The 26836-nt window shown below is 37.8% G+C and overlaps 1 long non-coding RNA gene across 1 annotated transcript; it reads right to left on the bottom strand.

The window, feature by feature from the left end:
- LOC147822256 (uncharacterized) lies at positions 1 to 26409 on the bottom strand. Its single transcript, XR_015445864.1, has 2 exons — positions 25933 to 26409; positions 1 to 1700 (listed from the first exon to the last, which is right to left on the bottom strand). It is a non-coding gene; the product is annotated as an uncharacterized LOC147822256 (long non-coding RNA).
- Positions 26410 to 26836: the final 427 nt, after the last annotated feature.

Raw genomic sequence — 26836 nt, 5'->3', positions numbered from 1 at the left:
TTCTGTTCTTAAATTTTTACTTGAGAGGAATGAAAATACATGTTCACAATAGATTTGTACACACAAATTGACTATCCCTCATCTGAAATTCTTGGGACCAGAAGTGTTTCAGATTTTGGTTTGAAATCCACTTGATCTGCAAAGAGGATAGCTACTCCTGCTTTTTTTCAGGTTCCTGTCACATGGAGTATTGTTTTCCACCCTTTAACTTTCAGTCTGTGAGTTTCTTTTTGAATTAAGTGTGTTTCTTGTATTATGCAGCATATTGTTGGATCTAGCTTCTTGACCCATTCTGTCAGTCTATTTCTTTTGATTGGTGAATTGAGACCATTAACATCGGTGGTTATAACTGATATGTACTGACTCATCTTGTTGGATTCTCCCACTTTGCATTTAATTTCTTGTCATGCCCAATGGATTCATTCTGCTGGGCTTCCTGAGGTAGTGATCCTTGTTGTCTTTTCCTAGGATATTGTCTAAATTTTTTTCGAGTGCTGATTTGGTATTCATGAAGTTCCTAAGGTGCTCTTTGTCATGAAAGTATTTTATTTTTTCATCAATTTTGAAAGATAATTTTGCAGGGTACATCAATCTGGGTTGGAGGCTGTTTTCCTTTAATGCTTGCAATACTTTACTCCAAGCTCTTCTTGCCTTGAGGGTTTGCATTGAAAAGTCTACTGTGATTCTGATGGGCTTTCCTTTGTAGGTGATTTGTTTCTTTTCTCTAACCTCTTGTAAAATTTTGTTCTTCTGTTGGGTTTCTGGAATCTTAACTATTATATGCCTATGTGTAGATTTTTTTGATCAAGGCTAGTTGGAGCCCTATATGCCTCACTTATCTGTATGCCAAGTTCTTTTCCCCTTCTTGGGAAGTTTCCAGCCATCACTTCTGTGAAAAGATTTTTATGTCATCTGCACCCTCTCCTGTTTCTTTGTTGGCTCCAATCAGTCTTATGCTATTCTTCCTTGCATCATCTAGCAGCTGCTGGATTGATTTCTCATGGTTCCTTACTATTTTAAAGACATTTTTCTTTTCCTTGTCACTAATTGCAATCTTATCTTCCATATCTAAAATTCTGTCCTCATATTTGCTCTTTCTGCTGCGTAAGCTTTTAATGGAGTTTTTAATCTCCTGGAAATCTGTTTGTATCTCTTTTATGGATTCCATCTGTTTCCTACTTTAGGATTCCACCATGTTCCTCAGCTCCTCTATTGTTTTATCTGTGTCCTCTCTAGATTTATTAATCATGTCTTGCACTATGGGCACAATCTCTGCTGTTATGTGAGAAATTATTTCTGATTTCATTTTTTCCAGGTCCTCTTTCGTTGCCAGTTCAGGGAGTTCAGGAGGTTGAGTATCAGATTGTTCTATCTCATTTCCCTTTGAGGTTGCTGTAGGTGATCTAGAAGTCTGGTTCTGTGGCTTGTTTATGTGTCTTCTCATTTCAAAGTGGGGGTGTGTGTGTTGCTGGAACCTGCGTGGCTCACCTTCTCTGTGCTGGGAGTGGTGCTATGGTGTCCCAAGAGCCTTCTCCTGGGCGCTGGGGGTGGCTGTCTCACCCAAATTGTTGTAGTCAGGGCCCTGCCTCCCACTAAAGAATCCAGAATGGAAAGATGTTTCCTCTCTCATTCTTCTCGCATCAGGATGAAGTCACATGGCCTGCTTGGCCAATCAGACCCTCTTGCCAGGAATGTGGACCCTTGAATGAACGACACAGAGAAAGATAAATGATGAGATTTGATTCATGGCTGTAGTAGGGGTTTAGCAATGACAGTGGTGCGGCTTCAGTGTCTAGAGTAGAGGCTGTGTGTAAGTTGTTATTGGTGGAGCCTGACAACTAGCTTCTATTGCCCCACCTCCCACTGTTTTTAAGTCATGCTTTGCTGACCTCCTATCCATGTGGTCAGTGACCTGAATTTCTTTCAGTAGATGACTTTTTTCATAAGTTTACCAAATTGGTTTCTATTGCTTGCAGCTAGAATTCTGAGCAATATAGAAAATGTTTCCAGGGTCCTTTGAATCATTTTTATCATACACCATGGGTGAAATGAAACCCTAGCCCTTGCAATGTCTCCTGTAATGATTAATTTTGTTTGTCCACTTGACTGGGCCACAGAGTGCCCAGATATTTGATAAAATACTCAGCTGATTGTTTTAATAAGGGTGTTTTTTGATGAGAATAACATTTAAATCTGCAGACTGAGTAAAGTAGATTGCCTTCTAGCTTTGTCATTTCAGGCTGCTATAACAAAGCACCATACAGTGCACAGCTTACAACAGTAAAAATGTACTTCTTAACAGTCCTGGAGGCTGAAAGCCCAATAACAGTGTGCCAGCAGCGTGAGGTGGTGAAGGCCCTCTTCCAGACTTAATGCTGCCAACTTCTTATATCTTTATATTGTGGAAAGAAGAACAAGAGAGCCCTCTGAGATCTCTTTTATAAGGGCACTAATGTCATGTATGAAGAATCTACCTTTATGACCTAATTGCCTTCCAAAGGCCCCATCATGTAACACCATTACCCTGGGGGTTAGGATTTTAATATATAACTTTTGTGAGCACATAAACATTCATTCAGTCCATAACATCTTCCCTATGGTGGGTCACATCCAATAAGCCGAAGGCCTAAAATGAATAAAAAAAGCTGACCCTCCCTCAAGTAAGAGAGAATTCTTCTTGCCTGCCTTCAGACTGGGACAATGATTTTTTTTTTTTCTGTCTTTGGACTATAACTATATCCCAGGATTTCCTGGGTCTCTGGCCATCAGACTCAGAGTGGAACTAAGCCATTGGCTTTCCTGGGTGTCCAGCTTGCTGACTCACCATACAGATCTTGGGACATGCCAGCTTCTCTAATCATGTGAGCCAATTCTTTACAATAAATCTCCACATATCTCTATCTCCACTGATACATTATTTCTTCTTTTTCCTGTTCCTTGGAAAACCCTAACACAACTCTCCATTGGACAGTCTTATTAAAGAGGAAATAGAATCTGTATGATTCTTTAGGCCCAAAGGAGAAAAAACTTCTAATCAAACTCAAAGGAAATTGCCTACACAGAGATCTACTAATATTACCTCAGAAAGGGGGGGGGAGAGAGAGAGAGAGAGAGAGAGAGAGAGAGAGAGAGAGAGAGAGAATACACTTGGCCAGAAGATCAGGATACCAGCTCTACCTTTTCCCCAAGTGTCTCATTCCTTATTGCAGAATGACCCTGGTCTGGAGTGTCATACACTAGATTAGACTGTGAGGTCTTGATAAACAGGCAGTTTTCTTTGAGTTTGATAAAAAATGTTTTCTCTTTTGGGCCTAAAGAATCATATAGATTTCTTTCTTTCTTTCTTTTTCTTTTTCTTTTTTTTTTTTTGGTACCAAGGCTCAAACTTGGGACCTTGCATTTGCAAGGCAGGCAGCAGAACCACTGAGCTAAATACCTGGCCCAAGAATCATATAGATTTCTATTTCCTCTTTTTGAAATGAATGCTTTAATGCTTTAAAAAGATGGCAAATATTGCACAAAGGAAAATTCAGAGACTACAATAAGAAAACAAAAATTTCATGAATATGTTACTTATATATATATTTCTGGACACACTATCATTCAAGTCATTTATTCAACCATGAGACCTTGCTATCTCCCAAGGGACTGAGGCTCAACAAAATATGCATGGTCTTTGGTCTTTCCCCCTGGGCTTATGGTCTACAGGAGAAGACTGACCTTCAACAAGAAGTGATGTGTGGCTATGTCTCCCACACAGGTTGACCTGCACACAGAGTTCATTTCTTAGCAGGTTCTAAAATGGATTTTTCTTTCTAATACTGCAAATCATTTTCTTTTTCTAAGACTCACTTACTGGGCAGCAGACCAAGATTAGTATTTTCTTTTATCTCCTAGATCTTTAAAAAATTGGAGATCTGTGCAAACTGATGAGAAAAATAATACAAATCATCCAAACCAGCTTTGTTTTCTTCATGACTTCAATTATCAGACTCTTAGCAATGTAATCTCCACAACTATATTCTGAATTACCCTGTTTCCTCTGTAAGTTCTACACTTGTGTTAGTTTTGCTTTGCCTTCTTTGTTTGGAGTAATCTAGGCATTTCAATACTGAGTAATGTGACCTGGGCCCCTGGTACCAGCACCTGCTGTTAGAATGTAAGCTGTCCCTAAAGGTCCTCTGGGCATGTGCTGCACTTCTTTAGTTTCAGCAAATACCTACCAACAACAACCATGGAATCAGGTGTCAGGTCTCAACCTACTATCCTATAGCCAGAAGTCTCTATCGGAAGAAACTAAATAATGTAAATAGGACCATAAAAGTGAGGAGGGAAATCACTGGGGGAAATAAAAGTATATTAAGTATATTTAAATGGAAGTGTTCCCAAATGGACATAATTACATTTCCATTTGTAAAATGTTAAATGTTGTTAAAATGTTAACAATACCATTCTAAAGGCAAGCTAACAAATCATTATTTTTTATTCAAGTGATTAAATTTTATGGTAAGTTACATCATCAAACCAAGAAGTCCCTCTACTAGAATATGTGTTTATAAAATGATCTAAAAAGAGGCTACACTATCAAAAAATGTTTTGAGGACCAGGAATTGGGAAATCTGGATTCTAGTGCCATTAGTTTATTTTGTGCATACTTGATAACTCATTGTCTTGTCTTGTTTTGTTTTCACTTCCAGAATGGAAGTAATAACACTATGCTACTTTGATCAGAGGTGAAGATAATATACAGAAATGTGGCTCAGTTCATGGGCACCAGCCTAGGAGGAGAGGTTGTTGGACTCTGTCCAGCACTGGGTCTCACCGTGGCAGACATAGTACTGAGTTTCAAGGGTAAGGCCTGGATTACTTCCTACTCTGTCACCCATGTGGGAGGCATGACGCTTCATTTAGAGTTGATAGAGGGGTGATGTCAGCCGTTCTTTACTTCTTGTATTTGTCAACACTACTTTTCTTACTATTATACTAAAATCAGGAACTATGGTCTCACATCTGGCTTCCTTAGGTCTTATGAAAGCAGATTGGTGCATGAATAGCTGCTCCAGTGGTGTGTCAGTGGGCACATGACAGCTGGAGGATCCTGGCTGCCATTCTGCTCTGTCTTTATGATTTCATCATAAAGAGATGATAAATGTCTGAGGAGACACTTTTACCCTGATTTGAGCATTACCCAATGTATAAATGTATTGAAACATCATATGATAACTGGTAAATATGTACAATTTTTATGCTTTATGTATCAGTTTTAAAAAAGACATTTTGAAATTTATGATAAATTTATGATACTACTTGAGAAAAAAAATTCCTAAACCAAACACTAGTATTTTCTATCAACATTTCTAGACAGCTAAAACATAACCTCTATCTAGCATGTAGCAAGGAATTCAAAATTATTTTTTTGCAAGGGTTTGAACTTTTTTTTTTGATTCTCTGTGGAAAAGGCCAACTTCTCAGGGGGCTAAATATTTACTTGAACTTTAGATCGAAGAGGTTCATTGTGTCTAAATGTTCACTTTTCTAAGAGAATATGAAAAGGAATGTGGAAGCCAATACAATTTTTAAAAAAATCAGCATGAACTTTGGAATCAAAGAATTCTTGGGTCAAAATCCAATTCCTATCATCATATTTGTATTATCTTGGGCAAATTATTTATTTTTCTGAGCCACAATCTCTCAATAAAAATGTCTTCCTTCTAGATCGTAGGGAGGATTTACTGAAGTCATGTTTTTAAATTCTTGGCATACTATTTGGCAATATTAGTGCAGAGTATCTATTGGTTCCCTTCTCCTTTCCTGTAAGAGGAGTTTTTAAATAACACCAGGGAATTAACCAAGTGTAACAGGAAAACTATTATTCTATGAGTAGAATTAAGTGTTAGTTTAGTCTGCTTTTGTTTCTGTAATAGAATATCTGAGACTGGGTAATTTATCAAGAATAGAAATTTATTTCTTTCAGTTATGGAGTCTGGAAAGTTTCTTTTCTTTTCTTTCTTTTTTTTTTTTTGGTACCAGGGATCGAACTCATGACCTTGCACTTGCGAGGCAGGCGTGGCACCACTGAGCTAAATTCCTGGCCCTGGAAAGTTTATGATTAAGGTACTGACAGGTTCCTTGTCTGTTGAGGGCCAAGATGGCACCTTGAATACTTCATTGTGGGGTGGGGGTGTCTGTGCAAATTGGAGGTTAAAAGGGATAAACTTCCTCTGTTAAGCCCTTTTATGAGGACACCTAATCCCACTCATAACTTCCCAAAGGCCACAACTACCAATGCTGTTGCACTAGAGATAAAGTTCCAACATGAATTTTGGAAGGAGCAAAAATTTCAAACCATAGCAGGTATAATATATAAATCTGTGTCTTGTGAAGTATGATTTCAATTAAAGGACTAATCATAGCAACATTAGCTAGTATTGTCTAAAAAGACTAAAATATGTTTCACAATCTATATTTCCAGAAATTCTGTAAGTTTATTAAAAATAATAAACCTAACTTTTCATACTGATGGCTAACAGTTGGGAGCTACATATTTTAAAAATTTCTCTACTCTAGGTCTCACTGAACTGGCTGAGTTACCAGACAAATTTCTTCACTTTTCTTAACTTAGATTTATTAGGGATTTATTTTATTTTGCTGGGCAGTCAATGCCTTATACTTGGGGATTCTTGGACAGAAAACTGGTACACCTAAAATATTGCTGTTGACAGACGTAAATCAAAATCTCCAAAACACTGTTCATCATTTCATTAAAAATAGCTATGTAGGGCATTTCTGGTGAAATATAACACATACCTTAATGTAAATTTCTTGTGAATTAGTCTCATAGGATAAAATATTATTTCATTGTGATTATCATTCTTTTAACATTTTACTTGAAAGACAATCTTCAAACCTACCATCTAAAATATAAATGAGTCACTCTTTGGGTAGATAAAAAAGAAAGAAGAAATAAACGGAAAAAATTGCTCATGGAATAAAACCATCTACTGCTCTCTTAAATCTTACTTAAAATTTCCCAACCTCTGAACAGCAAAGATCAGCAGGAATGCTTGGATTTGATGGCATTTGAGGAGCTTGAGATAAAACAACATAGTTCTCTTTTCTGGAAATGGTTATTTCAAACACATAATTTTAGACTCTTCTTAACAAAAAGAAAGGAAAATAAAAAAGGAAGCTGCAGCTCTCTTTGCACTGGCCTCCACTTTCCACCCCACACCAGCAGAGTGAAGGCCTTGAAAACTCAGGAAGTCATACTGAAAGTATGTACATCCATAGGAAGACAATCTGGAGCTGCCCCACAGTCCACGATCCCAGTGCTCCAGGGCCAATGTGCACTTGGCAGAGCCTTCTCTGACAAGCATACTTGATCTCCAGAACAGCGTCATGGGCCTATCCCTAATCAAGGAGACCACCATGAAGAAGGTAGGAGACAAAAAAAAAAAAAAAAAAAAAGAAGGTAGGAGACAAAATCATGCTGATATAGATCAAATACGAGTGGACCAAGTATCAAGAGAGCAAGCAGAGTAGGAAGAAGTGGATGGCAATAAGATGGTCTGGAAATAGTAACAGAGAGAAGATGGTAGGCTAGTGTATCACATTGGACACCATCAACAAAGGTCATATCAACATAACTGGCTTGTCCCAAATACAATGATACAATGCACTTTTCCCAATGTGGAACTGGGGGACATAACCCCAAGTAGACTGACTTGGTAAGATAAAGTGGAATATGCTTACCAGAGCTGAAATTTTCCATTGCTGGTCAAAGCTTGTGGCCAGAAATTTCGAGAGAAAACTGGAAGAAACTTGCTCTAGGCTCTCTTTCATAAATTCACTGGCATTTAGTTAACTACATCCAGGCTCCAACTTTCAAAGTCAATGCCATTTGTTCAGAGCTGATGGAGTGATAAGATAGCTAAAAAGTCACTGGAAAAGGCAGTAAAGGTGATCTGGGGCCAGTGTGGTAAAATCTGAGTGCCTGGAACTTTCTGCAAGTACTGGGAGTGACAAAGTCACCAAGAATCTTTTGACCTGCTTTTCTTGGTGGATTTTGTATCCTGTACGGACAGTGAATACTGGGGCAATCTGACATTCTTCTCTTCTCTCCACCACCCTTTTTTTCCTTTCAGAGCTAACCTTTCAAAGCTGTCTTATTAAACTCCAGGCCCTGTGTGGTGTGTTTTATATGCATTATTTCAGTTAGCCAGCATAGCCACCCTGTGAGGTAGGTACTATAATTAACTCCATTGTAAAGATGAGGAAAGCAAAGCCTAGAGGAAATGAGGTCCTCACCCAAACTTGTCAATGGAAAGGACAAAATAGAGATGCCAATACAGGCCAGTTTTATTCTGATGCCTGCACTTTTAACCTCAACCTTGTGTTGTCTTTCATTCACTGCTTCTTAATTCTGGATTAGAAAAGAAATATGATCCAAAGTAAATGAAAATAGAAGGAAACAGCTGTGAATGTGAAATGAAGTGTAGGGTTATTAGTGGATATAATGGGAGGAGGGAAGAGCAGAAGGCTAGTGAAAGTAATGTCACAGAGATTTTCCTGATGACTGGAGAAGAACCTTTTTGTGGTCATTTTAACAGTCACCACCAAACAGCTGTTAGCAACTACAAAGTGAACTATGAGAAATGGAGCTGGGATCTCAGGACACAGTACCCACAGAAACACTCCTTTTTTCCTCACTGGAAGAACTTTATCTCTTATCTACTTTCTTCTCCAGATTGGCCTGGTAATTTGGGGTGGTCACCAAACTCTCTGTGATCATTATATGCATGGTACAGAGTGGCCCAGGCTTGCAGGCTGACAGCCCAAGTTAAATGTCTTTTTTTTAATTGCAGATTTAACCTAGGGCCTTCACACTGAGCTACATCTCATCCCTCCTCCCTACTCTTTAAAATCTTGAGACAAGGTCTTGCTAAATTGCTATGTTGTCCAGGCTGGTCCTGAACTTGTGATCCTCCTGCCTCAACCTCCCAGAGTACTGGGATTACCGGTGTGTACCACCATGCCTGGTTAGCTTCCTTTGTGTCCCAACTCTGCTCCTCACTATGTGTGGGTCCTGGGGTCGTGGTCTAAAACTCTCAGATTAGTCTCATTATTTATTTATTTATTATTTATTTTTTGGTACCAGGGATCGAACTTGGGTCCTTGTGCTTGCGCAGCAGGTGGTGAAACCTCTGAGCTAAATCCCCGGCCCAGTCTCATTATTTATAAATGGTAACAATAATACCCACCTTGCAGGGCTAGTGTAAAGATGAAGTATATAATGAGTGTAATGTGTTTAGAATGGTGCTGGCATATGATGTGATTCCAAATAGCAGACATTAACACTACATAGATTTTTTAAAAGTTGTTGTTTCTAATGTGTTTTTTCCTCATTAAAGAATTCTATACTCGATAATAGAGTATGTGCTCCCTAGTGAGAGCATAATACCATCTATGAACTAATTATCTATTGTTGCCATAACAAAGTACCATAAACTGGGTTGCTCAAACAAAAAAATTTACTTTCTCTTAATTTGGAGACTAGAAGACCAAGAGCAAGGTGTTGGGAGAGTTGGTTTCTTCTGAGGCTTCTTTTCTTGGTTTGCAGATGGCCATCTTTTCCTTGTGTCTTCACATGGTCTCCCTCTGGATCTGTCTATGTTTTAATCTCCTTTTCTTATAAGGGCACCAGTCATGTTGGATTAGGGCTCACTCTAATGACTTCATTTTCATTGAAAGACCTCTTTAAAAGCCCTGTTTCTAAATACAATGACATTCTGAGGTTCTAGGGGATAGGACTTTAACATACGGGTTACTAGGGGATACAACTCAGCCCATAAAAACCTATAAAATGGTTTTTTTCTTTCTCCAAAAGTAAACATCAAGACAAGGAAATAGAGGAACTTGTTTAAAGTGTTATGGAGAAAGTTATTAGCAAAATATAGGAAAGTAGGAAAATCTAAAGGACAGATAATCTGGTCTCTTCAATGAGCTGCAATAGTAAGGAAAAAGAAGGAGGTGGGATCTAAAGATATAAGGAAATTTAAGAGATCTGGTAGCAAAATGTAAATTATGGGCTGCATTGGCTCTTGCTATGACTTGAATGCACCCTCCAAATTTGTGTGTAGGAAACTTAGTCTCAAAGTTATATCTTACTAGTATTTGGGGTAGGAGAACTTGGGAGGTAATTGGGTCATGAATGGATGAATCCTTTAATAGACTAGTGGACTAATGGATAATTATGGGAATAGCTTTGTTATAAAAGTGAGCTTTCTCTGGCTTCCTTAATGTCTTGCCACATGATGACCTCTTCCATGCTATGATGCAGGAAGAAGACCCTCACCAAATGTCAGCAACATGCTCTTCTATTTCTCTGCCTCCAGAAACATGTGCTAAATGAAACTTAGTTCTTTATAAATTACCTAGTCTGTGATAGTCAGTTATAGCAACAGGAAATGGGCTAAGAGAGATCTTAACTGGAACAAATCAACTAAAAAATAAATAAATTATGAGACAATGAAAAATTTAAATACTGTCTGGATAGCGGTCTTGAAACATTACTGTCAATTTTTTAGATATGTTAATGGTGTTGTGGCTTTATGTTTTAAAAGACCTTTATTATTTGGAGATTCATGCTGAAATATTTATGAATGTAGTGATAAGAGGTCTGGGATTTGCTTCATTGTGATGTGTGAGGAGCAGTAGGGAAATAGGTTCATTACAGATAAAATAGGTTGGCCATGAATAAATAATTGTTGAAGCCAGAAGATGCATTTGTTATAATAACCTCATTACTTTATATATGCTTGAAACATTCTATCATGAAAAGATTAAAAGAGATGGAGAACATTTTTCCATGTCATTAAATATTTTTCTACATAAAGTATTAAATGTAGCACCCATTTGTATGAATGTACCATAATTTTTTGATACTATTTTCCATTGTGCAACTGTTTACTGGTTTACATTTTGTTGCTATTAAAGATATACAAATGTCTATACATAATTTTAATGCTGTCTTTAAAATAGATTCCTAGCAATGAAACTGTGGAGCCCAAAGGCAAGCTTCTATTTAAGACTTTGGTTTCAAGTTGGCAAAATGTCCTCCATTAGCAATAGCCCTTTTTCTCTCCCCTTTGATGAAGTGTATTCCTTCCTGTATTTGTCCAATTAGTTATGGAGGATATATGCCATACTCTAGAGTTTATCCCCTGGAGGGCAGTCCCAAAGCACTTCCTGAAAAGAGTCCAGTAAAATATTCCACATCTGATTGATTTATTTCTCTTCCTAGAATATGGTATAAATGTGATTGATCATGGTTTGACTTTTATGTAGAACCTCCATCATGAGAATGACAAATTAAACAACCAAGTAACTGACAAGACTGTCTTATTTGATGTGATAAGAGATTAGGAAAAATCACAGATACTCAAAGGACCATGCTTTCAAGAAACTCACATTAACATCAAGGAGAGCAGGTCAATATAAGGAAACCATTAAACAAAATCCGCAAGCATAAAAACTGATGTTAGCCCAAAGAACATTAGGAATTACAAATCTTACCTAAGGAAAAAAATTGAGAAGCAAAATATCTAAATAATCTATTTTCTAAGTTAATGACTCAGCCATGTAACCTGCTAGTTCACACAGTTGGCTGAGGAAGAAACTCAAAGAGACATATCTGAACTTGTTTCATTAATGTTTTCTAAGAGTGCAAAGGACTAGGAGAAAATTTAGCTTATAAACAGCAGGGTAAACTGGAACAACCATGGAGTAGGGGCTGCTGCAGATCTGAAATTGAATCTCAGTTCTACCACTTAGTAGCTGTGTGAACCTAGTCAAGCCACTTACCAACTTCACAGCTTACTTTATTATTTGTAAATATAGATAATGAAAACTTCTTCATAGGGGTAGTTGGGAGAGTTGAGCAAGTAAATATTTGTGCAATGCTTAACACAATGCTGGAACTTGCACTTCCAGGAATTACAGAAATCTGTGTGTGGAAAACTATTTTACAGTCGCTCTGTCTTCCATGTTTCCATAGCACTTTTTCAAGTGGTCATTAAAACCCTATTATATTGTTCTATAATTGCATGTTCCATAAGATTGTGTCACTCATGTATATCCTTGGGCCACACGCTTAGCAAAACTTTTCTAATTGAATAAAACTCAAATTCCAAAATTGACAATAGTAAGTGTGAAATTATCGTCCAGTGTCCTGAAAACTACAAGTGAACCTGAAGATTTCATTCATGTTCATATCCAGTTAATCAAGAAATTTTTGTTGATTTATTTATTTCAGAGAAAGTGTACAAAAATGGTGAGAAGCATGGTCTATGGGATCAGATTGACCAGTGTTTCAGTCCTGGCTTTGTCCTTTACCAGCTATTTGATCAGGAGCAAATTTAATAACCTTTGTGAATTTCAGTTCCTCATCTAACAAATAGGTCTAATATTATTATTATTATTATTTTTACTAAATTCTTTTATTGGTACATAGTAGGTATACAACACAATTACATTTCTCATTGGGAATTGTACCTTTACATGATGCATCTTGGTTCTTATTTTTTCCCCATTCCTAGCCCTCCCTTCATCCCCTCCACCCTTCCCTATTTACAAAGACTTTATTTCCATTTCTTCCATTTCTCATATTTTTTCCTTTCCCTTCTTTCCTTTCCCCTGGCCCTCCCACTAACCCTACCCCTTTGGACCTTTTCTTCCTATTTTACATTATCGATTATTCATTCTAATCATTGGTACATTTTAGGTATACAATATAATGACATTCATCATTGGAAATTCTCTCTTGGTTCTTATTTTTCACCCCTGCCCAGCCCTCCCTTCAACCCTCCATTTCTCCCTGTTTACAAAGATTTTATTCCTATTTTTCCATTTTCTCATATTAATCCCATTCCCTTCTATCTTTTCCCCTAGCCCTCCCACTTCCTTCCCCTTTGCCCCTTTACTTCCTATTTCACATGACCTATTATACATTTTAGTCCTTATTTACACTTTCAGTTTCTCACACCAGAGAAACTATTCGGTATTTATACATGTATGTCCTATTTATTTCACTTAAGAGTATCACCTCAATGTGCATCCACTTAGCTATAAATGTCTCTAATTTCTCATTTTTTTGGCTGAGTAGTACTCCATTTTATAAAAAAACCACATTTTCTTTATCCAGTCTCCAGTTGATGGGCATTTGGGCTGTTTCCAAGTTTTAGCTATCACAAACTGTGCACACATATATCACTGTGATATGATTCTTTTAATTCTTTGGGGAAGATCCCCAGCAGTGGAATAGCAGGGTCAAATGGGACTTCCAGTCCTAGTTCTTTGAGGTATCTCCATACTGATTTCCACAGTGGTTGCATCAGTCGACACTCCCACCAGCAGTGGAGCAGGGTTCCTCTTTCCCTACAGCCCTGCCAGCATTTGTTATTGGTTGATTTCATGATAGCAACCATTCTTTCTGGAGTGAGGTGGAATCTCAGTGTTGTTTACATTTGCATCTCTCGAATGACCAGTGATGTTGAACATTTTTTCATGTATTTATTTGCTATTTCTACTTCTTTGTCTGAGAAATGTCTGTTCATTTCAGATGCCCATTTTTTGATTGGGTCTTTAAATTTGGGAGGTCTGATCTTTTGAAGTTCTTTATAGATTTGAGATAGTAGACCTTTGTCTGAGGAAGAGGAGGTGAAGATTTTTTCCCACATTGTGGGTTGTCTCTTCACACTGCTGGTGGTTTCTCTTGCTGTGCAGAAGCTTTTTAATAAGAAGAGATCCCACTTGTTGATTGTTTATGCTAGTACACGGGCAACTGAGGCTTTGTTCATAAAATCTTTTCCTACACCGATGTCTTCAAGAGTTCTACCTAACCTCTGTTCCAACTGGTTCAGAGTTTCTATTTTAATATTTAGATATTTAATCCATTTTGATTTTAGTTTAGTGCATGGTGAGAGATATAGGTCTAGTTTTAATCTTTGGCAAGTTGAAGCCCAATTTATCCAGCACCATTTATTAAAGAGGCTATCTTTCCTCCAGTGAGGGTGTTTGGCTCCTTTGTCGAAGATGAGATGGCTGAGTGTATCTGGTGTTGTTTCTGCATCTTCTAATCTGTTCCACTGGTCCTGAGGTCTGTTTCTTTGCCAGTACCATGCTGTTTTTATCACAGTAGCTTTGTAGTAGAGTTGCAGGTTGGGGATTGTGATACCCCCTGCCATGTCTCTGTTACCTAGAATTGCTTTTGCTATTCTGGGTCTCTTCTTGTTCCAAAGGAATTTTTGGATTGTTTTCTCAAGGTCTATGAAGTATGCTGCTGGAATCTCAATTGGAATTGCATTAAATCTATATAGCAGTTTTGGAAGTATGGCCATTTTCACTCTATTAATCCTTCCTACCCAGGACCAGGGGATGTCTGTCCATTTTCTGATATCATCTTCAGTCCCTCTTTTCAGAGTCCCATAGTTTTCAGAGAAGAGGTCTTTGATTCCTTTCGTTAGGATGATTCCTAGGTATTTCAGTTTTTTGGATGCTATTGTGAAAGGAATTATTTGCCCTATTTCTCTCTCAGTGAGTCTGTCATTGGTGTAGAGGAAAGCTATTGATTTTTGTGTGTTGGCCTTGTAAGCAGCTACTTGACTGAATTTGGTTATTAAGTCTAGAAGACTTTTGGTGGAGTTCTTGGGGTCTTCTATATAGAGTATCATGTCATGTGCAAATAATGACAATTGGACTTCTTCATTTCCTATCTTTATTCCTTTTATTTCTTTCTCTTGTCTAATTGCCATGGCTAATGTTTCCAGAACTATATTGAACAAGAGTGGTGATAGTGGACATCCTTGTCTTGTTCCTGATTTGAGTGTGAAGGATTTCAGGTTTTGACCATTTAGTATGATATTGGCTGTTGGTTTTTCATAGATGGCTTCTATCAGTTTGAGGTAGAGACCATCTATTCTAATTTTTTGTAGGGTTTTTATCATAAATGCATGTTGGATTTTGTCAAATGCTTTTTCTGTGTCTATGGAGATAATCATATGGTTTTTGTCCTTGGCTCTATTGATATAGTGTATTACCATGATTGATATGCATATGTTGAACCATCTCTGCATCCCTGGGTTGAATCCCACTTGGTCAGGGTGTATGATCTTCTTGATGATCTTCTGCATTCTGTTTCCCAGTATCTTATTAAGGATTTTTGTATCTATGTTCATTAGTGAGATTGGCCTATAGTTCTCTTTTTCAGTTGGGTCTTTCTCTGCTTTGGGGATCAAGGTGATGCTTGCTTCCAGGAATGAATTTGGGAATATTGCTTCCCTTTCAATTTCATTGAAGAGTTTAAACAGTAGTGGCAGCAGTTCCTCTCTAAATGTCTTGTAGAATTCAGCAGTGAAGCCATCAGGGCCCGGGCTTTTCTTAGTTGATAAGTTTTTAATTACATTTTCAATTTCATTGGTTGATATTGGGTTGTTCAGAACTTTTAGGTCTTCTTCGTTCAATTTTGGTAATTCATATGTATCTAGGAATCTGTCCATTTCTTCTGTGTTGTCCATCTTATTGGCATATAGGTTCTCGAAGTAGGTATTGGTGATCCTCTGGATTTCTGCTGGGTCTGTTGTCATTTCACCCTTTTCATTCCTAATTGCATGGCTTTGGGCCTTTTCTTTCCTTTTTCTGACAAGGTTGGCTAAGGGTTTGTCAATTTTGTTGATTCTTTCGAAGAACCAACTCTTGGCTTCATTGATTTTTTGTATCATTCTCTTAGTCTCCATTGCATTGATTTCTCCTCTGATCTTTATAATTTCCTCCCTTGTATGAGCTTTGGGGTTGTCCTGCTCTTCTTTTTCTAGAAGCTTGAGTTTCAGCATCAGATTGTTTAATTGGGCTCGTTCTGTTTTCCTAATGTGCGTATTCACTGCTATGAATTTCCCTCGTAAGACTGCTTTCATTGTGTCCCATAGATTCTGATATGTAGTATTGTCATCGTCATTTAATTGAAGGAACTGTCTTATTTCTTCTTTAATTTCCTCTGTGACCCATTGGTTATTCAGAAGTGTATTGTTCAATTTCCACATGTTTATGAACTTTTTTGAGTTTCTTTTGCTATGGATCTCCAATTTCATCACACTATGGTCTGATAATATACAGGGGATAACTTCAATTCCTTTGCACTTACTTAAACATGTCCTATGTGTGAGTATGTGGTCTATTTTGGAGAAAGACCCATGTGCAGCTGAGAAGAATGTGTATTCTGATTTTGTGGGGTGGAAGACTCTGCAAACATCTGTTAAGTTCATTTGTTGAAGAGTTCGATTGAGTTCAAGTATTTCATTACTTAGTTTTAGTCTAGTTGATCTATCTATTTGTGACAGTGCGGTGTTGAGGTCCACCACTACAACTGTATTAGTGCATATATGACTTTTCATGTCCATTAGTATTTGTTTTATATAGTTGGGTGCACTAGTGTTTGGTGCATAGATATTTATGATTGTCATCTCTTCCTCTTGGATTCTTCCCTTTACAAGGATGTAGTTTCTTTCTTCGTCTCTCTTAATCAGTGTTGGTTTGAAATCTACTTGATCTGCCAAGAGGATAGCTACTTCTGCTTTTTTTCGGGTTCCTGTTGCATGGAGTATTGTTTTCCACCCTTTAACTTTCAGTCTATGAGTTTCCTTTTGAATTAAGTGTGTTTCTTGTATGCAGCATATTGTTGGAGTTTTCTTCTTGACCCATTCTGCCAGTCTATTTCTTTTGATTGGTGAATTGAGACCATTAACGTTGATGGTTATAACTGAAATGTACTGACTTGTCATTGCTATGACTTTTTCTTTTTGTTGGGTTCTCCCCCTTTCCATTTAATTTCTTGTCATGCCAGATGGGTTCATTCTGCTTTGCTTCCTGGGGTTGTGATCCTCATTGCCTGTTCCTAGGATATTGTGTCAAATTCTTTAGAGTGCTGGTTTGGTATTCACAAAGTTCCTAAGGTGCTCTTTGTCATGAAAGTATCTTATTTCTCCATCAATTTTGAAAGATAGTTTTGGAGGGTACATCAATCTGGGTTGGAGTTTGTTTCCTTTTAGGGCTTGGAATATGTCACTCCAAGCTCTTCTTGCCTTGGTTTATGTTGTGAAGTCTGCTGTGATTCTGATGGGCTTTCTTTTGTATGTGATTTGTTTCTTTTCTCTAACTGCTTGGAGAACTTTGTTCTTCTGTTGAGTTTCTGGAATCTTAACAATTATATGCCTATGTGTAGATTTTTTTTGATCAAGGCTATTTGGAGTCCTATATGCCTCACTTATCTGTATGTCAAGCTCTTTTCCCCTGCTTGGGAAGTTTTCTGCCATTATTTCTGTGAAGAGTTTTTTTATGTCATCTCTACTCTCTCCTGTTTCTTCATTGACTCCAATCAGTCTTATGTTATTCTTCTTTGCATCATCTAGCAGCTGCTGGATTGATTTCTCATGTTCCCTTATCATTTTGAAGCAATTTTTCTTTTCCTGGTCACTAATTGTGGGGGGCCTTGCCCCCCCCCCCCCCCCGGCTAGAACTCTTGAGTGTCTTTTACGGGCATTTCTGGGCCTGCAGCAAATCTACCCGGCAACAAGGAAGCAGCCCCAGTACCCTCCCCTTGCTCCTCCCCTCTAGCCTTACGGTATATATGCTGTAGCAGCTTCCCCAATAAACGAGACTTGAACAGAAATCTGTCTTGTCTCCATCTCTCTTGTCTCTTGTCCCTTGTCATTCTCACTCCCCCTCTAGGGTGTCCGTTGACCTACCCGGGGGCCGAGACAACTAATTGCAATCTTATCTTCTATATCTGAAATTCTGTCCTCACATTGGTTCATTCTGCTGTGTAGACTTTCAATGGAGTTTTTCATGTCCTGGAAATCTATTTGCATCTGTTTTATGGATTCCATTTGTTTCTTATGTTAGGATTCCATCATGTTCCACAGCTCCTCTCTAGATTTGTTAATCATGTCTTGCACTAGGGGCACAATTTCTCCTGTTATCTGAGAAATTATTTCTGATTTCATTTTATCCAGATCCCCTTTTGTTGCCAGTTCATTGGGTCCAGGTGATTGAGTATCAGAGTGTTCCCTCTCATTTCCCTTTGGGGTTGCTGTGTGTGATCTGGAAGTCTGGTTTTTAGACTTATTTACATGTTTTCTCATTTTGACTGGGGTGGGGCCTGTTAGTGCCTGCACAGATTACCTCCTCTGAGCCGGATTACCTCTTCTGAGCTGGGTGAGGTGGGACAGGGGCTGGGAGCAGCAGTAGAGATGGTGACCCAAAAACCCTTTCCTGTGGGCTGGGAGCAGCCAGAGGGATGGTGGCTGGGAAGCCCCTTCTTCTGGACCAGGAGCAGTGGGATGGTGGCTCAGAAGCCCCTACCTCTGGGCCGGGAGCAGCGGGACTCATTGCCGTGGTCTGGTGGTCCGGTGTCCTCCGCGTTCCCTCAGTGTGGAAGCAGGTGGCCGCACAGAGAAGCGGGGTGGGTGGGAGGGTCCAGTGGACTGATTTGGCTTGTTCCGCATGACTCGGGACCTCTGTAGGGCGTGCGCAGACCTGCCTGTCTGCAGCGGGCTGGCTTGGCGTGTTCCGTGCGACTCTGGTCTAATATTATTTTGGTAAAGACTAAATGGAATAAACTCAGCCAAGAACTTAGTTTAGAGTGTGCAGAAAAGTACTGAGTACAGAAAGTGCTCAATAAATGCTATTCAGTTAAAAAACATTTAAGACCTTTTTTTCAAGTAGTTTAGGTTCACAGCAAAATTGAGAGGCAGATACAAAGTTATCCCATGGGCCCTTTCCGGCACACATGCATAGCCTCCCTCATTATTAACATCTCACACTAGGGTAGTACATTTTTCATAGCAGATGAACCTACATTGATAAGTAGTGTTATTACTGAAATGTTACTATGGAAAGGATATAAGCTAGTTGTTCCACAATTAAAAAAAAATGTAACATGATTTTTGTCCTCAAGATGATTACGAGTTTCTTAGAAAGATAGAATAAGTAAACATGAGTAAATAGAGAATAATACAAGTCAGTTCGTGGTTAGGTGCCTAAGGAATAGAACAGACAGAAATCCTCAAGTCACAGGTCAATGAAACAGGACCCCCCCCCCCCCCTGCAACTTCTCAATGATGACAGCCATTTGAGGTTGGCCAGTGTTTCTTTGTTGTCATCCTTTCTCTTCTTTTGAATTTTTAAGATGCAAAATCAGAAGTTCAGATTTGTAGTCACAAACTCAAGTGCCTTCATGGACCAGGCAAGTAGAGTAAATGTGTGAAGCAATCACAAGTAACAACAGGGAGTGGTTGCTGAAGCAGAAGGATTGCAAGTTTGAGCCCAGCCTGCACCACTTAGCAATTTAATAAGACTGTCTCACATAAAAATTTAAAAAGGGCTGGAGATATAGCTCAGTGTAAGGCCCTGGGTTCAAGCCTCAGTACTGTTATAAATAAACAAAATATATATATATATATATACACACACATATATATCAGGCATAAATATATGAATCCAATACATGCATTTGAAAACTCTGTGTGGGTTAAACAAAATTTGACCTGTAGGTCATTGTTTGCCTTTATTTTGTTTCTGTTTGCAATTCTTGGTATATGAACTTTCCAGTTTATATGAACAGGTTGAAAATAGTGGCATCAAATATCACGAATAATAAATGACCAGTATTTAGTGAATGGTCAGCATGTGTAAAGTATTATGTTAAATACGTTTAACTCCCAACGTGAGGAAGTTATCATTATTATTCATTATTACAGATAAGGAAACTGAGGCTCAGACAAGTTGAGTAACTTGTCCAAAGTCACAGAACCATAGGTGGTAGAATCAGAACTTGACCCAGATGAGTGTTTTCAATAGCAAATTCTCCATTCTCTGTTGCAAAAGAATTGGTTTTTAGTTAGAGAATCTCCCAGGGAAGTAGTAGGATTTGAGCTTCCTGTTGAAGAATGGATAGGATCAATAAAGAGAAACAACTTTTCTGTACTATATTGTTCTTGCCTGTTTATAAGACTTTTTTTCTTTGTAAGAAATAAATATTGCAATGATCCTTAAAATTACAATCAATTGAAGGTCTAATATGATGGTTTCTTGTTCTGCCTGACCTAACTTCAGTGAAATTAGAATATGTAATACAATAATAATGTCCTGAAAAATAATACAAAGTAAAACAAGTGTAGCCTTAGTTAAACCTTGCCCTTGCATCCTAGGAGAATCCAGAATGAGCACCAGGCAGCCTGTATTTCTGATCCTCTGCTTCATTAATACAAATGATGCGATTGTCAGAATTCATGTAAGAAACGGTCACTGTCTTGGATGGAGTTTGGAAGTAGGAGTGTAAATATTCACTAAGTTGCTTCTATGAACCTTATCACTGTAGTATCTATGTGCTTTTATAATGTATCCAATAATATTTTGCTAAGGCTTATATCACTGAGAGGAGTGTAAACAAAATTTTTTGTTTTAACTTTTCCAGGAGCAGGGTGTTATGGGAAGGTGTGCAATTTGGTCCATTTACAGCACTATGGTGCTTCTGAAGGCATCATCACTCAGAGGCCCTCTCAGAGGGTGGAATAACTGGTACCAGACAATCAATCTGCCCAGGCACCTGAAAGGCATTTACTGGGCATACACTAAGCATGTAGTAGATGCAGTGAACAGGCATATAGGCACAGTGAATTTTCCCAAGACTTTTAAGACAGCGGTTTTTACTTTCAAGGGGCTTTAGTCTAGGGAAGAAGACTAGTTTTATCTATGTAGCCATCTAACAATCCACCTCTCTCTATAGCTAATTATCCATATATAATAAACAACAAGAGAACAGAAGAGTATCTAAAAGGACAACCACATATAATTAAAATTCTAGGGCCGGGGATTTAGCTCATTGGTGCCACCACATGCCTCGTAAGCACAAGGTCCTGAGTTTGATCCCCGGTACCAAAAAACAAAAACAAAAACAACAACAAAAAAATAAAATTCTATATCTTTAACCTTGATAATCACTTTGACTAATACTTTTCAATAAGAAAAAGCCACTTTTCAAAAGCACTTTGAAAATACATTCTTCAGGGATTTACCAAAAAAATACATTGACAAGAGTATGTTCAGGTAAAAATACAAAGCCTTAGAAATAAAGTCAGTTTACACAAATCTGTACATGTAATGAAGTTGCACAGAATTACCTACAAACACACACCACACATGCACACAAATAAGTATATGTGAAACTGGTGAGATATGAATAGTTTTGTGATTGTACCAATATTAACTTCCTGGTTGTGATGTTGTACTATAGTTATGGAAGATGTGACCATGAGAGAAGTGAAGGGTGGACTGGATGTGTTTGTACATTTTTCACTGTTGGTAATTTCTTGTGAGTTTACAAGTTTTTCAAAGTAAAAAGTTTATAAAATAAAAAAATTAATATAGAAAAAGAAGTATCTCTAAACACAGAGAGAAAATCTTTAAGACATTTAGTAAATTTAAAAAAATCAAATTATAGAAAATACATAAAGTATATTTATATAAAAGCATAAAACAAATATATATTCATATATACAAATACATATTACACAAATATATTAGAAAAAGATCTTAAATGATACATATCAACCTTGTAATAATGGAGAGAGTTCTGAGTGGGGTGTTGTTATATCAGGTAACTTTTGATGTACTGTTATTGAATTTTTACAAAGGAGAATGTATTATTTGTATAATTAACAACAAAAAAAGTAGTTCTTGGAGTTACAGTCCAAATATCCCTTATAATCTGAGATTGCAAAAGAACCAAATAATTTGGTTAGGAGAGAATTTTGATGACTGATTTCTCAAGATTATGCATAGATAAAACGTAAGGTCTCACTCCCTGAAAGGCAAGATCACACCGTATAATTCAGGAAAAAAGTCCCAAATAGCTAGGTGATATTTGTGGCTAATTTTTTTAGTTTCAGTTTTAAAAATAATCCTTCAGCGGTTATTTACTTCCCCAAAATTATGCCTGCAGTTCAGGTAGCTGCCACCATGGAGCCACTAATTGCTAAGTTGTATAAAAAGAAGAATGCAACTGAGAGCATGATATAAACAAAACAAAACAAAACAAAAATACCTAAGTACAATGTGCTACCTTTAGCACTTAACATTACTAGCTAATTACCATTGGTTAATCTAATTTTGGTCCTCTATGGGACCTGTGATGGTTAGCTTACTTAAATTTGAGTCAAAAGTCTTTGGGGAGAAACATTGATGTCTGTCTCTAGCATATTCAAACTCTGGAGGAATTAACTAAAGCTTTTGATCCTGCCAGATCAGGTTAAAAAAATTTGGCTCATAATTTGTAACTTGTGGGAGGCAACAATTTACTGACCTGAACATTCCTAACTACTTTTGGGGTACTGATATTTGCCCTCTTTTCACTTCTTATAGGAAAAATCCTCCCTATTGCTCCATCCAATTCAGCTTAGGTTCAAAAAGGACAGCTGATCTTCTATTTCTCTGTGCCAATCATGCCACTGTGTCATTTCTAATTGGACTTTTCTGATGATAATTTTTACCAGTTTTCTTCTCAATGTCCTTCTCCAGTGTATACACATTTAGATGAGACTATTAACTTTGGATTATTTAGTAATCCATGAAATTTTCCAGATATTTTAGAAGCTATTGCAAATACCATAGGATTTTTTGTCATCTGAAATTCAAAATAGGACTCTGCACGTGATTTTCTTGTTCCTATCTCAAAAGCAGTGCATATATCTGTATTTGTGTGTAAAACTAACCACAGATATACGTATCAGGTATGTCATACTCTGATGTAGTCAGACACAAAATAAACAAAATGAGAAGCCTGGAGAAAATTCTTGATTTGGAAAATGTTGGCCTTTTCAGATTCATTTCATGGTTTTTCCATGTGCAGTGGTTAGAATTGAGAAGGCATTAATAGTTGCCTTCACTGAAAAGGTTTTTTTTTTCTTTTTCTTTTTCCAAGCTCTTCATTCACAGTATTTATCAAGCCATAGCCTGATTTACACTGGAGGAAAAGTTCAATTTTTATATCCTATGACAAAACCATTTCACTGGCTTTCTTAGAATTGTAAACATAGGATGTGCACTTCACCTCATTACATCAGAATCAGTTTTTTTTTAAAAAAAGTTCTGTATATGAATGAGACACAAACCCAAAAGTAAAACAAGAGTTTTCAAAATCTCTGCATGAACTCCCCAAATCAAAATGGAATAATAACTATTTCTGTAATTCCTGCCAATTAATCCATCCCCACACCAGAAACCAAAGATTCCAAAATAAGTTAAAATGCAGTATTAGTGACTCAGACAGAATGACTTCACCCACATGGCCCCATTGCTGTGGTTTTCAGTTGCCACTGGTATTTCCTTTTGTACTAAGAGTGACATTTACCTGGAAAGACTGATGGGGGAAGAGATGACATTACTTTCTCTGCAGCCCTTGCAGCTGGAGTCTGCGTCTTCAGATATGAAGGAAGCAAACTGTGACTCAGGGCACTGGCTCTCAAGACCTCATGCTTTCCCCTGTCAAAAACTTTCTCTGGCTTCCACTTGTATGGAAAAGGTTCTGCAATAAAGCCCTGTGGTGGAACCTTTCCTTGATGTGCCCTAGTTTGCCTCTCTTGCCTTACCTATCATTAATTTTTACCCTAAGCTAAATGAAATGAAGTATTCTAGGCCCCTACAAATGTCACATATTTTATTTTCCCCTCCATATCTGGCTTGTGTTGTTACTCCTTTCTGCATTGTTTTTATCCTTTCCCAGCCTCCTAAACCAATTGTACTCATCTTTTAAGACCTATGAACCCTTGTGAAATACCCTTTCTTATTTTTCCAAAGGTGTTTACCTCCCTAAAGTACTGATCACCTTTGCTTTATAATCAGATTATTTGTTTATATTTGTTGTAAGCCCCTCCAAGGATAGCTCTGTTGCTTATGTGTTTTCTGTGCCAGACCCTGATTAGCATAGTTTTTTTCAGACTCTGTAAGTACTTATTGACTTGAACTTCTTGACAAGGACACAGTGAGGAGTTATTAACTTGAACCTCCAACCTCAAACTTAACATGTCTGGGCCCAGTATTTTTTTCCTCTACTCCCACCCCAATCTCTTACTTCGGAATTTCCTGTCCTGCTGATAGAAACCCCATCCATTTCACTGCCCATGCCAGAGAATTTAGCATCACTCTTTCTCTTCTGCCCCTCAGTCCCTTGTGATTTTTTCTTTTTCTTTTTTGAGACAGGGTCTCACTATGTAGTTCAAGTTGGCCTTGAACTCACTATGTAGTCCATGCTGGTCTCGAACTCATGGTGAACCTCCTGCCTCAGCCTCCTGCGTGTTGTGGTTACTGGCATGTGCCACCGTGTCTGGGTACCTAAACACTCATCTAATGAAAATTTGAGTCTCGTCAACCCTACATTCTTAGTAACTCTCAAGTTTTCACCTCTGTTGTTCCTTGCCACAGTGCTGCAGCTTTAGTTCTGGGCACCATTATCTCGCATCTGAATTTCATACCACCTCCTAACTGACCAGTCTGTCTTTCTTTTTTGTTCACCCCTTTACCTGCACCCAAATCATTGTCCATACTCCAGCCAGTGGGCTTTCTCTAAAAATGTGGACATGTCACTTTCTTGCTCATGAGTCTTAAAGTCTAGTTCAAACTCTTTTAATATTATAAGCTCCTTTATTACCTCTTTCTTTACTATTCAAATATCTCTCTTCCTTATCTTCTTTCATCCAAAATCCAAATTCCACCCATGCTGTATAAATGGATTCTTGGAAGGCTCTTTAGGATTTCTACAAATGTCTGATTCAAATTATGTTTTAAATATATTTTAATTATTTAAAAACCTGTAAGAAAAACATTCATATGAATGTACTTTTGTAAACAGAAGTTCTATGTATTGAGTACAATAATATATTAATTTGGATTGTGAAGTTAATTCTTCAGTATGGAATGTCTACCTTTTTGTGAATATACTTAAAGTTTATATAAACTTGTCATCGATTTTAAATAATGGCAGTTTTGCACAAGCCTTTTTTTTGAAACTAGTCCAGTATTGATCTGCCCAAGTAAAAACTGTGCATCATTACTAGAGAGCCCAATTAAATATCAAATAAGGATAAGGCCCCTGGCTATGGCAGGTGTGTCATCACACATCAAAGTGTCATATTTTATTAGAAATATTTTAGTACTTATTGGAAGGTTGGGGTGTTTGTTGCTGATTTTTATGTTATAATGAGAAATTTAAGCCATTGTTAAAACTGTGATTAAATTTTGAAACTAAAAATGTCTTTAACTTCTCCAAGTTTTTAAATTAATTCCTTCTAGAGGATGGGATAATATGATCAAAGGGAACTTAAAAAAAACTTTATATTTGCTTGTATTTATTTGAATTAGAACTTTCTAGCTACTTCCAGACACATACACAGACTTCTAAAAATTCCAAACATAGCCAATGGCAACTAAAATAAGGAATTTGGATATAGAGATTGATAGGAAGCAAACTATGATGCCTAACTCCAGATATTTATGTTCATCAAAATAGTCTTCCTGTTTTATTAATGAGTGAATGTTTTAATAAAAATATTCAAGATAAATTTATGCTGACAAAATACTATGTTTATCTGTTTTATAAATTTGAAATCTGATAAAAGCCTCATTCAAAAAACCAGTTTCCAGTTTTTTGTTTGTTTGGTTGGTTTTTTGTGCAAGAACCCTGACACAGCACAAGCTACCTTCCTCTTGATCCTAGTAAATAAGATGTTTGTAATATGTCCTGGTGCAGAAGAGATGATAGCCCCCAGATGTCCACAGCCACATTTTCTTTTCCAGCCAGGATTGTCTCTGATCCAAATGGAGACTTACCCATTTCCTGCTGGCATCTCCAGTGTGTACTCAGAGGGCCTGAGGAAAGGTTCACTCCTCATGGGATGTCCCGAGGTCTCTGCTGCATCCCTCTCCCGCCTCTCACCAGGTGATACCTCTGAAAAACCTCTCAGGGTAGAGACCATGGCCATGCATATTTTTTCCTTTTGCTTCTTTTGCTCTGCCCCTACATCTCAAAATACACGCACATTATTGTACTATTCCCAAATACAGGAAAGAGAATTTGCTCTGCAAAACTAACAGACAGCAAGAATGTCAGATAATACCTTGCTATGCACGTTTTATAAAGAGGGTGCTCCACTTCAACATGGAATTACACAATTTTTAGGATTTAGTCTCTTCTTAAATAGGTTAGTGTATGTTTTGTTGAATCTTGCCTACCTGCAGAAGGCTAACTTAGTGGCATGCTTCACGCTTGTGATCAGCAGAGTTAGGTAGTAGCCAGGCTGGTCATGTGCTGTTACGGTCCAGCTGAATCTGTAAAGGCATGGATGGTGATAATACTAATTCCACTGGGTTAAATTCCAACAGGAGGTGCTTACAGTTGCCCAGATGGCAAGAGACATATGAGTTTGTCCTTGTCCTTTTGACCACAGTCCTGGTTGGATTCCTGAGAGCTTTAATTATTGCCCTGTAAACAGAGCTGGCTTTGGCTGGGTGTTTATCAGTGCCAGAGCTGAGGAAATTGGACTTTATCTCTTGCAGATTAGATCACTACAAGCCTCATTGGGTAGGGGGAGTGGAAGATGGGTGGGAGCTGATGTCCTAACTTCCTTCACTGAAAACCCCGGACCCCTTAAAGAACAAAGTCCCAGGCTTTTTCTTCTAATGACCCAGCCCCAGCACTGGACAACTAAACTGGGGATTTATTTATTTACTTCTT

This window comes from Heterocephalus glaber, unplaced genomic scaffold (genome assembly GCF_053883595.1).
Source record: "Heterocephalus glaber isolate CG9 unplaced genomic scaffold, H.glaber_assembly_v1.0 deba00001666, whole genome shotgun sequence".
NCBI lineage: Eukaryota > Metazoa > Chordata > Mammalia > Rodentia > Bathyergidae > Heterocephalus > Heterocephalus glaber.
Note: the sequence above shows the minus strand (reverse complement) of the source record. Positions and strands in the feature narration are given on the sequence as shown.